This window comes from Lithobates pipiens, unplaced genomic scaffold (genome assembly GCF_037356315.1).
Source record: "Lithobates pipiens isolate NorthernLeopardFrog02 unplaced genomic scaffold, aLitPip1_a1.2 Scaffold_8, whole genome shotgun sequence".
Classification (NCBI taxonomy): Eukaryota; Metazoa; Chordata; class Amphibia; order Anura; family Ranidae; genus Lithobates; species Lithobates pipiens.
The window spans coordinates 115231845-115244900 of record NW_027507903.1 but is presented as its reverse complement, the minus strand read 5'-3'; positions in this window follow the sequence as shown (position 1 = coordinate 115244900).

Here is a 13056-nt window from a genome sequence, read left to right as displayed (position 1 = left end):
AAATGCAAATCAATTTATAACTTTTTTGAAATGCGTTTTTCTGGATATTTATGTTGTTATTCTGTCTCTCACTGTTAAAATAAACATACCATTAGGCTCGGTTCACACAGGGGGCGACGCGAGGCGACACGACTTGCCGTGCAGCGACCTGACAAGTCGCCCCCGTTCTGTACTACGGAACCGTTCTAAGAGGAGCGACTCGAGTCGCTCCGACTTAGAAAAAAGGTTCCTGTACTACTTTTGGGCGACCTCGGGCGACTTGCAATGACTTCTATACTGAAGTCATTTGCAAGTCGCCGCTGAGGTCGCGGCAGGTCGCGGCGCGGCAAGTCGTGTCGCCTCGCATCGCCCCCTGTGTGAACCGAGCCTTAACATTATAGTCTGATTATTTCTTTGTCAGTGCGCAAACGTACAAAATCAGCAGGGGATCAAATACTTTTTTCCCTCACTGTATTTTACAGATTTGCAAGAATGTCTCCTGGTCTTCTCTTAACACATTCTGTTTTACCAGGTGGCTGTTCAGGCCTCATCTGATGCCAGCTTACAATGTAAAATCCTTCAGGCAGCTCTTTGAACTACAGGTTGCCCTCAATTCAGTTTTTTTAAGTGCAACATACCCATTATATAATTTTCTTGTGTTTTTGGTCCTAATTGGAGCCCTATACAGTATATCAACATACCTCAGCTTTTCATTTGCAAGTGTAGATTACTTGATATTTTACAGAGTTAGTAAACTAAAACAGGGACAGAACTTGATCTGAGTGTAAAGACCAGTTTGTGCTATTTCTTGGATACTAAAAACAGAAACAAAAAAAGTCTTATCTGAGCACGCTTCCTTGTTGGATAGTAATTACTTAAAAGCCCTTATCACGTTTTATAGAATTCCAGCTTGATTAATTGAAGTGGTACTGACATGGAGCAGGCTTTTTAGTAATGCTGCTTGTGGTGTGAAGAAGAGTGTTATAGTTTAATCAGAGACTTTGGTTCAGTGTGGAAAAACAGCCATGGAACTATAATTTTACTAAACTGTGCTTTGGTGTGAGACCAGTAGAAATTTTTCTAAACGGCAAAAAAAACATCAAAAAAGCAATGCACATCCTTTCCATTAAGATAGTATAGTTTTATGAGGACATTGGATAATTTGCACTCAATCCGCTATTTTTATAGAAATATTTCTAAAACTATTATTATTTATAATCGGCCATTATTATATTATGATACTTTACAACCTCCATTCAGTGCTGTTACCTCATGCTTTGAAGGGCAAGGATATAGTGATTTTATATACAAATCTATTTATTTATTATGGCCAGGCCTAAGAAATTAAATAAAAAATAGTATTTTTTAACTTATCAGCAAAATTTATTTCTTGGGGTACAGTACGGGACAGGATTTGTAGTCATTACCATTGGGTTACATGCAAGCTACCTTCAGGTGATTGGACACTGACAAAGAGAGAAGGCTGCAGAGACATCTTACATAATGCCTCTCACTCTAAGGCCGCGTACACACGCGGGGACTGTTCGCCCAACTTTGTCCGTCAAACAGTTTCAGCGGACAGTCCGCTCAAAATTAGCATGGACGGACTTGCCCACACACGACGAACGAACAGTCCGCTGAAACCGTGCGCGATGACGTGAACGGCACGTACGACGGGACTAGAAAACGACGTCCTATACACTGCAATGCAAACTTCGGCGTGTAAATCCTTTCTGAGCATGCGCGGAACTTAGTTTGACGAACAAGCCTACACACGAGGGGACTGTTCGCTGAAACAAAGTTTCAGCGGACAGTTTTTCGGAATTTCCGAAAAACTTTGTTCAGCAGACTGTCCGCTGAAACTGTCCGCTGAAAGCCCACACACGAGCGGACTGTCCGCCGAAACACTGTTCAGTGGACAAAGTTGAGCGAACAGTCCCCGCGTGTGTACGCGGCCTTAGCCTTGGTTTTGTAGCAGACAATAGGAAGATCAAAAGAACAGAGGTAAGGGACTTGTGTTCTACAAGAAATAGGTTTTGCTCAAGTTAAAAATACTATTTTCTTAGCTGTACAGTACAGATCACAAGATCTGTAGTTCTTACCATTGAGATGTCCAAAAGCAGTCCAACTGAAGGGTGGGCAACACAGCAACAAATGGCAACAATCCCACATAACAAACGAGTGAAGAAAGTTTGACATATTCATATCAGCTTATAGCACCTTATACCCTCATCTGACATCAGAGGAGGCCTGAACATGCGCCTGGTAAAACTTTACAAGTGTGTGAACAGAAGGCCAGATGACAGCCTTGAAAAGCCCATGAAGCACTAACAAATCTGGTAGAGTATGTCTTAACAGGAAAGGGAGAAACCATATCCACCATTAACCCGAATAATATCTTGCAATGAGGAAGCAGTATTGTCACCACAGTGGAGAGAAATTTCCTTTGGCTGCTTCAGAGCAGGATATAAGGAATGAAAATGTATTGGTTGAGGTGGAAGGAGTCCACCTTCGGGATTAAGGATGCTTTAGGCCTCAAGACAACCTTGTGCAAACACTAAGAAGGGCTCCTTACAGGATAAGGCTGCCAAAAGAACCTCTGTGAGGTGGTGATAGCAACAAAAAATAGAAGCAAGTAAGGTCAGACAAAGAAATATCCCCAATGTTCAAAAGCTGCTTATGAAGAGATGAGAGAACCAGATTAAGGTTCCAAGGAGACACAGAAAGGCATACAGGGGGAGAGATGTGTTGCTAAAGGCCTTAACTAGGTCATGAGAGGCCAAGGGCCCCTGGAGGAGAAGGGTCAAGGCTGAGATTTGCCCTTTGATGGTACTTAAATGTTGGACACTGATCCAGGCCAGACTGGACAGAATCCTTCCCATGGAGTACCTTCTATTGTGAAAGTTAAACTCACAGAAGCAAAATAGGCCTTCCAGGTGCCGTAGTAGAAGCCAGATTCCTAACCTTTAAGAGGGTGGGGATGACTGAGTTCAATATTGTCTCTCAGGACCATGACTGTAACATGCTAAAGCTAGTGACCAAGAGGCAGGAAGGAACACTGGTCCTTAAAGTTATTGTAAGGGCAGAAGGTTTTTTATCTTAATGCATATATGCATTAAGATAAAAAGATTTCTGTGTGCATTAGCACCCCTCAGCCCCCCCCAATACTTACCTGAGGTCCATCTAAATCCATCTATGTTGTAGGAGTGTCTTGGCTGCCCGGGACTCCCCTCCTGATTGGCTGAAACAGACAATCAGGAGAGAAGGGACGGGCAGGGCAGAGGCTCCGTGTCTGAATGGCTCAGCTCGGGTACCACCATAGCAAACTGCTTGCTGTGGGGACACTCGACAGGAAGAAGGGAGCAGGAGAGCCAAAGAGCGACCCAAGAAGAAAAGGATCTGGGCTGCTCTGTGCAAAACCACTGCATGGGGCAGCTTAGTATACAATGTTTGTTATATTAACTTAAAAAATAATAAGACTTTACAATCACTTTAAGACGGAAGATCCAACCGAACCAGAAGGGCCTACACAAAGTGTGCCAGGAGTTTGAGTATATCTGAGTACTACAATCTCCTGAGCTAATTTGGTGCAGTGAGAATTACCAGATTGCCCTGCATCTCAATCCTACAAAAAGTTTTCTCTTTTCTTTTTCTTCCTTTCTTCTTAATTTTTTATGCTTCAATTTTTTACTTTTATTTATTTTTTGTATGTTTTCTGTTTTTTGGCTTTTCTTTGTTTTTTTGTTTTCATCGCTTATTTTTGTTACTTTTTTTTGTCTTTTTTTTCAACCTCCATCTTCATTCTAAATTCCTGTCCTCTTTTTATTTTGGAGCCTAATCAACTTGTCTCCATTTATTACCCTGTTTACCTCCAGCACTAGTTTTCACTTGAAATGTTACTGTGTTCTGTAATAACCTGCAGTGCTCAGATGTACCAAAAGGCTGCCCAGCGGCTGTCACTATTTAACATATGCTGGTATCAACTGGGTTTCTACGATAGTGGCAGCCAGCCAGCTCTGGAGTGGATGATGCAGGGACTTTAGTGTGCATGCACACATCATACAGCGCCATTGGAGCCTTGCACTCACACCTCCATGGGCGCCTAGCAACCTGCCTATAAAGTGCAGGACTGTGTTTACTCTCTTATAATGTGCAATCAGAAGCGCTCTTACATGTTTAGCTACACAATAACATGCTCTAAGTTTATCTATATTATATTATTAAGCTTTTGGGCAATCTTGATGTTTATAATGATGAGAATATCTGTAATGATCCTAAACAGTTATGTAATTTGTAAAACATGTTTATGGCGGACTCATGATGTCAATAGGACGTCAAGAAGATATAGCCCATTTTCTGATTGGTGAATGATTCTTTAAATATTATGTTTCATGCTGCACTTGTCCTATACCTGATTGCTGAATAAAGCTTTGGACTCATTCAGGAGATCATTGGTGTGCTGGTGATGTACTTTTTGCCAACTGTGGCAAAGAGCTTGAAATACCTACACCTGGACAGCCCATTCCCCCAATCCAGTAGGCGGTGATTGAGAAAGTCCACCTGCCGTACATTTATTATATTGCAACTTACCAATTCTTATGCCGCGTACACACGGGCGGACTGTATGGCCTACTTAGTCCGCCGAAACACATTTCAGCGGACAGTCCGCTCGTGTGTGGGCTTCAGCGGACTTTTTCAGCGTGCAGTCTGGCGTACTAAGTATTTCGGATTTTTGGAAATTCTGTCCGTCGTACTTTGGTTTCAGCGGACAATCCGCTCGTCAGTAGGCTAGTTCGACGGACTAAGAATGGCGCATGCTCAGAAAGGATTTACACGGCGGAAAGGTGCTTTGCTGTGTATTGGACTTCCTATTTCTAGTCCCGTCGTACGTGCTGTACACGTCATCGCGCAAGCTTTCGACGGACTGTTTGTGCATCCGTGTGTGGTCAAGTCCGTTCAGTCGAAAGTATGACGGACTATCCGTCGGATTGTATGACGGACTAAGTACGCCATACAATCCGCCCGTGTGTACGCGGCATTAGACGTTATCGCTGAATTTGTTTCCCTTTTTAGGCTTGCTTTCTTCTATTCTCAGCTGGTGACCCAGGCAGCAAGTCTGTTGTTTTTTTCAAGCACTCCAGCAGAATGTATCTATTTATATGAATGAGACAAATCACTTCATGCTGGCAGGGATAATTAAAATGATCAGCTTTTATTTATGTAAAACCTTTATTCCAAAAGGAAAAAATAAATCCTGAAACTGCTTATAAAGTGTGAGCTGGAGTTCAACTTCAATTTCATAATGCATCTAAATCTGCTAATACATGTAACACTACCCCCCTCCCCCACCTCCACCATATTGACAGTGCTGCTGTTTGTTGTGCCCCCTATGCTCATTCATTCAGAGTTATGTCTCACTAATACAGAAGGTGTGTTACTGACCCAAGTGGCAAATGGTCTGGAGTAAAATTGGTTATAATGCACAGCCCTGAAGAATGTAACCATTAGACCCAAGACCCTTCTGCAGGCATGAAATTAAGGCTTTCCCTGGGCCAGAAGAGCATGGCTTAATTAGGCAGGACTGACAAGCAGGGTATAGCAACAGCTGGGTACCTGTGGAGAGATAGGAGCTGTCAATTAGCCAGCTCAAAGAAGAAAGGGCTGAGCCTAGCCCTGACAGTACCCCCTCAATGACCCCTCCTCCTTGGAGGATCACCAGGCTTGAGGGCAAATCCTCTATGGAAATCACGGAGGAGGACAGGGGCATGTACGTCCAAGGATGAGACCCAAGAGCGTTCCTCAGGGCCATACCCCTTCCAATGCACCAAGTACTATATGTGCCCACAGAACCTACGAAAGTCAACAATTGACTGTACTTCATACTTCTCCTAGTTCTCAACCTGTACAGGGTGAGGACGTGGCACCAAGGAGGTAAAGCGGTTGCAGACCAAAGGTTTTAATAAGGAGACATGAAATACATTTGAAATACGCATTTTAGAAGGAAGGTCTAATGTGCAAGTCACTGGGTTAATCCTGCGAAAAATACGGAAAGGCCCAATAAACTGAGGTGCGAACTTCAGTGAGGGAACACAAAGTCAGAGGTTGCGAGATGACAGCCAGACCCTGTCCCTAACCTGGTAGGAAGGCTTGGGCAGGCGTTCGTGGTCAGCATGAAGTCTGTACCTATCATTAACATGTCGCAAAGTTTCCTGGACTTGTGCCCAAGTGGAATGAAGACCACGGAGATGCTCCTCTAATGCAACAATACTCTGCGGAAGAAATTAGTCAGGCAGCAAGGAAGACTGGAAACCATTGTTCGACATAAACGGGGACAATCGGGAAGCAGAATTCAAGGCACTATTGTGAGCAAACTTTGCCCACGGAAATAGGTCTGACCAGTTGTTATGATGGTCAGAAATATAGAAATGTAGGAATTACTCCAAAGACTGACTGGCTCAGTCTGCAGCCCCATTAGACTGTGGGTGATACGCAGAGGAAAAAGCAATCTGAGTTCCCAATTATGCACAAAAGGCTCGCCAGAACTGGGACACAAACTGACTACCCCTGTCTGAGACAATCACCTTGGGTAGCACACGTAAGCGAAAGATCTCCTGAGCATAAATGGAAGGCAGTTCATTAGAAGTAGGCAACTTCTTAAGTGGAATACAATGAGACATTTTTGAGAACTGGTCAACCACCATAACGATAATTGTGTTACCCTGGGAGTTGGATAACTCCACAATTAATTCCATAGACAGGTGGGTCCAGAGTCTCTCTCTATTGGGTATGGGTTGTATGAGGCCCACTGCAAGATGTCATGGAGTCTTACTCTGAGCACACACGGAACAGGCAGCTACGAAGGCGGTTACAGCAGCACGTAGACTAGGCTACCAGAATTGTTGGGAAGTGGCTCAAAAGAGTTGATTCTTCCCTGGGTGGCCAGCAGCCTTGGGAGAATGGTAAGTCTGGAGCACGGCAGTACGGAGACTCTCTGGGACAAATCAGTGGTTACAAGGTTTCTCAGGAGACATTCTTGTCTGAGGCCTGTTTAGCCTCAGACAAGAATTTGAGATTCTTATGGTCAGTAATAATGAGAACTGGCACAGGGGTACCTTTGATGAGATGTCTCTCATCTTTCAGGGCTAAAATGATCGCCAACAGCTCTCTGTCACCAATCTCGTAATTGTACTCCCAGGTGACAATTTAGCCACAAGGATGCAAAGCGCTCTCAGAGGTAGGACGTTGAGACAGAAGAGCGCCAACTCCATTCTCAGAAGCATCAACCTCAAGGGTAAAAGGTAATGTAGGATCAGGATGTACCAACACAGGAGCAGAAACACTCTGAGACTCTCAAAGGCCTTAACGGACTCTGGATACCAACTCTCTGGATTACCGTCCTTTCTGGTCATATCAGTCAGGGGCTTGACCAGAAATGAGAAGTTACGAATAAACTTCCAATAATAGTTGGCAAAGCCCAGGAAACGCTGCAGAGGACATAAACCCACGGGTCAGGGCCACTGTGGGACTGCAGAAAGTTTCTCTGGGTCCATCGAAAAACCAGCAGTGGAAATGACATGCCCAGGAATTTAAACTGTTCATGATGGAATTCGCACTTCTCCAATTTACAGTAGAGATTGTTCTCTCTTCGTTTCTGAAGCATCCAACAGGCATCTGTGTGGTGGCTCTCCAGGGACTTGGAAAATATAAGGATATCATTGAGATAAACCACCACACAACTGCAACAAATCTCGGAGGACATTGTTAATGAATTCCTGGAAAACTGCCAGGGCGTTACAAAGGCCAAAAGGCATTACGTGGTACTCATAATGGCCTGTTCTTTTATTAAATGCAGTTTTCCACTTGTCGCCCTCCTTAATCCTCACAAGATTATATTCCCCTCTCAAATCAAGCTTTGTGAAAACCGTTGCTCCCTTGAGGCGGTCAAATAACTCTGTAATCAACAGAATCGGATAGGCATTCTTAAACGTGAAATTATTGAGACCCTATAATCAATACAGGGTCTCAGTTCACCACTCTTCTTCAAAAACAAGAAACCAGCACCAGCTGGGGACAAGGACTCATGGATGAAACCTCAAGAAAGTGCGTCTGCAACATACTCCTCCATGGCCTTATCCTCCAAGGCAGACAAAGGGTAAACCCAGCCACGAGGGGGTATGGCACCAGGTTGAAGGTCAATTGCGCAATCATACGACTGATGTGGAGGCAAACTACTGGTTTGACTTTTGTCAAAGACATTGATAAAATCATGGTACTCCTTCGGCAGGGAGGAGAGTGAAGAGCTGCACAGGACCTTGGCTACCTTCTGGAAGCATGTCTTACTGCATTGTGGCAACCAGCAGAGAACCTCAGCGTGGAGACAATCAGAAGAGGGGTTGTGCCTCTGTAACCAAGGGTAACCAATAACCAATGGAAACTTAGGTGAGGAAATAACTTTTAATTTAATTATCTCATGATGAAGAGCCCCTACGGCCATGGACAACGGATTAGTCTCATGAGTCACATGGGCAGGCTGTAGGGGGTCTCCCATCAAGAGCCTCAATGGCAAGTGGAGTGTCACGCAGCTGCATGGAATCGAGTGCTTCGATACAAAGGCAGCATCAATGAACAGGCCTACAGCCTCAGAGTCGATTAGTGCCTGTATGTCGACGGACGACTCAGCCCAAGAAAGGGTGACCGAAACCAGGGGCTTATCCTTCTGGATAACTGGGAACAAAACAACGCCACCTAAGGTCTGTCCATGACAGGACCTCAAGGCTCAGGCGTTCTCTGGACAGGTAGGACAAGACTTCAAAAAGTGGCCTGCCTGGCCACAATAAAGGCACAATCTCTCCCTCCTCCTAAAGGTTCTCTCATCCACAGAGAAACACATGAAGCCCAAGTGTATGGGTTCATCTTCACTGACCGACTCAGCACCAGGAGCCATGGGAGGTGAGGGAGGCATGGGAGGCACAGGTGGGACTGCAAAGCTCGGAGGCAAACGTACAGTAGGCTTCTGCAAGCACTCCTTAAAAGAGTCTTTCTTGAGTCTGGAGTCAATGAGGATGGCAAATTTGATCGACTTCTTCTGCTCAGCGGGTATATCTTGGGCTGCTATCTCATTCTCAATGGAATCCGAGAGACCATGGGTCAAAGCAGTCCCGAGGGCCTCATTGTTCCAAGCAACCTCTGCTGCCAGAGTACGGAATTCAATGGCATAGTCAGCAACAGTTCTCGTACTCTGATGGACATGAGGCAATGGCAGCAGAAGTGGAGCATGTGGGTGTGTCAAATACCCTTTTAAAGGAGGCCACAAACTCAGGGTAACTCAAGACTGGATGGACTTGTGTCTTTTTTCAACCTGACTAACTATTTAACTAAGACAACAGGTTTTTGTGTCTCCCATAGAGGGTTTGCCTAGGCCAAAGCTCTCTCAGAAAGCTATAAGATATCACAAAACCTACTTTGCTTCTGTCTGTGGGAAATGCCTGGGGCAGCATCTCAAAGTATATCTCAACCTGGTTGAGAAACCCTCTGCATTGAACTGGATCGCCCCAAATCTCTGGGGAAGCGGAGTAGAACCAGACATACCTCTTAGGCCCCCCAGCACAAGAATTGGCTACTACGATCTCAAGAGTCAGTCGGGGGGGTGTGACAGCGTCATGACGTAGGGGGCGTGGCCTCGGAGCTCGATCCTCCGCATCCTCCCTGCTCTCCCTCGCCTCCCCTCCGCCTCCCGCCATACTGAGCGCGGCGCACTGCTTGGACGCACGAGCCCCACGGACCGGCCAGCTGACTCGGACGCCAGAGGGGGTACTGTATCGATGGAGAAGCTGAGCGGACCGGACAGCTGACTCAGGCGCCGGGGACATACCGGGATGAAGTGTGATATCGCCGCTCTCCGCCTGCCACACACCCGGTACATGCTGGCTGATTGATCCACATCCCCGCAGACCCTCGTTTTCCTGCTCGTACTTCCCAAGCAGCGCAGAGATTAAAGACAGGAGCCTCTGGAAGAACAATGCTGACGGCGGAACGCCGGGACAGACTCTGCATGACTGAACCAGGGAGGTGGTAAGCTTGACAGCCTGTGAGGGCTCAACTCAGCTATACAGCATATCTGCTTGTTGTTACCTGTGAGGGGAGTGTGGTGGCAGTGACAGGGGGAGGAAGACCTGGGACTGGAGAGTGTCCCAGGAAATGTAAGGACCCGACAGTAACCCCCCATAGGTATACCGGAAGAGGGGTACCTGTATCCTATACGGAAATTATATTGAAGAACTATTTAAGAGCCAAGGTATTACTGTATTGCTGAAGTTCCTGTATTGCTGAAGTTCCCACACTGCATATGTGTTTTTGAGCCTTCTTAAAGTAAACAGCGGAAAAAAAAAAAAAAGGAACTGTCCCATAGACTAATGTGGGAGAAATAACCAAAGTACCTACAGTGAACATCGTTTTATGCTTGCCCTGAGATGAAATAATAGAGGTTTGAAGGAGAACAATGGTGACTGGTATTGCCTGATGTGAATCTGCTTAATTGGTGGACTGGTAATATTGGAGACTATCTATGACGTGGTATCCTGAAAGTAAAATCTCCTACGGTGTTTAGTAAAAATTAGTTAAATGGACTTTTTTGCCGGAGCAGGTGGAAGGAAGAAGCTCATTTATGTACTTTATCCGGACTTCTGCTTGATATTATTCTGGGTTATACGGTGCCTTAGTAATTAATGTAGTGTGAAGCAAGGTGGGGACAGACTAAAGACGTAGATAGTGGGCTGGGATATGAAATAAATCCCTGGGGGATTTAGAGAAAACGTAGGGGGTAAGGGTGCTGGAGGGCCTATTAGTCAGCTGAATATACTAGTGCCGTTTTGTTGGCTGTGGGGAATTCCCCCCGCCTTTGTGCATCATGAAGGGGAAATCGAGTAAAACTAAATCGATTACCCCAGCTTCAAGCCCGGTAGGGATCCAAAGGTATATGGCGGCAAATTCCACTATAAGAGAAGAGGAGATTGGGAGCCCTAGGGTGGAGAAACCTGTGCGGGTGGGATCTAGCAGGCAGAGGGGGGGGGGAAGCAGAATAGAGAGGAGTATCCCCGCAAAGCTATCTGAGACCCAGAAGAACGGAGTGGCCACACAGGGGGATGGGGGAAGACAGGAGGAGGTGCAGGAGGGGGGGGCGAGATGTGGAGGAAGGAGGGATACCCCCGGGAGGTTATGGACGGCCTTCACCCTTAGAACAAACCTCACACCTAAAAGAGATGCTCGGGGAGATGTTTGCAAAAATGGAAACCTCCCTCCAGGTAGAAATTGCCACAATAAGGGTAGATATCGGGCAAGTATTGGGGAGAGTAGAGGAGATAGAAAATAGAGTAGAGACCCACGAGCAGAAAATAGAAGAAATACTAGAGCAGGTTACAGCACTACGGAAGGGAAATAGGGCATTAATGCACAAGTTAGAAGACCAGGAAAATCGCAGTAGGAAAAAGAACTTACGGATAAAAGGTCTTCCTGAGTCTCATAATAACTTAACACTTAAAGAAGTAGCTCAACAAATATTCAATCCACTGTTAGATAGGGAAATCTCAGAACCACTAAGAATAGATAGAATACATAGGATAACACGATCCTCAGGAATGAGGTCAGAATCCCCGCGAGATGTAATAGTGAGGTTTCACTATGTTGAGGAAAAGATTCAGGTGATGGGAAGGATTAGAACAAATCCAGGGCTGTCTTAAGGGGGCGCAGAACTGCAGATCTATTCGGACTTAGCAGTAGAGACCTTAAGGAGAAGGAGGCAGCTTAAACCGCTTACGGAAATGATGGTGGCAGCAAACATCCCATATCAATGGGGATTCCCGTCATGCTTAATTGGGAAGAAAGAGGGACGGTCTGCGGTCCTCCGTTTTCCGGAGGAGTTACAAGATTTCTGTGAGCGGTTAGGTATAAATCCCCCTCCGCAGTTAGAATGGGAAAAGGATGAGGATGTAGGGGAGACAGGGAAAACCTTAAAAAATAGGGGGACTCAGGAGCCTTGGACCGTGCAGAGAGAAAGAGGGATTACTAGCGGTGTGCGGGCCTAGCGGGGGACGGGGGGGCGGAATGGGGAGGCGAGTGAGGCGGGGTCTCCTATGGTTGTGGGTTTGAGCGAGCCCTAGGGATACTATGGAGGTGGGACGACCAGGCTTGGAGGTCACCCAGAACCATAGAAATAACGGGAAAAGGGTTGTCTTACCCAATCTTTTGAGACGTTCCGTTATAAGACAGGGGGGGGAGGGGGGATGTGGGGGGGGAGGGGATTGCTTTTTGGGGCTCTCACTCGATCCTTCCATAGAGTCAGTAGGAGTAGATTTAGCTGGGTACACTGGACGCGTCAGAAAGAGAGGAAATAAATCAATATTTGGAAACAAAACATGGAAGTAATGAATGTTGTTACTTACAATGTTAGGCGTCTAAATACAAAAAGGAAAAGATATAGGATTAATGATGAATTAAGATATATGGAAGCAAATATAGTATGCCTCCAGGAAACACATATAACACATATTTCAGGTATTAAGTTAAACACAGTGGACTTCCCAGTGTGGATATATGGGCATTCTCCTTCCCCTTATTCCAGAGGAGTGGCGATTGGCTTTGGTAAAGCAATGAGATTTGAATTAGAAAAGCGTCTAGTGGACCCAGAGGGGAGATATTTGTGTATAAAAGGGACTTTACTAAATATGAAATGTACAATTGTAAATGTATATGCTCCGAATAAGAATGCTGATAAATTTTTAAGGAAGGTGTTAAAAAAGATAGAAGATTTCAAGGAAGGGAATCTGATTTTAGCAGGAGACCTCAATTGGAATATGGACGCGAAGAAGGAGAACGCCGGGGAAGGAGGAAGTAGACCATCTAATGATAAACAGAGAAAGTTGCTAAAAGCTTTAGCGAGTTTTCAATTACAAGACGCTTGGCGGGCACTACATCCAAGGGACAAGGACTATACCTGCTTCTCCCCGGTACACGGCTCTTTTTCCAGAATCGATTACATTTTTTTTAGAGTACCAGCTTTTATCAGCATTGAGGAAAGCTGAA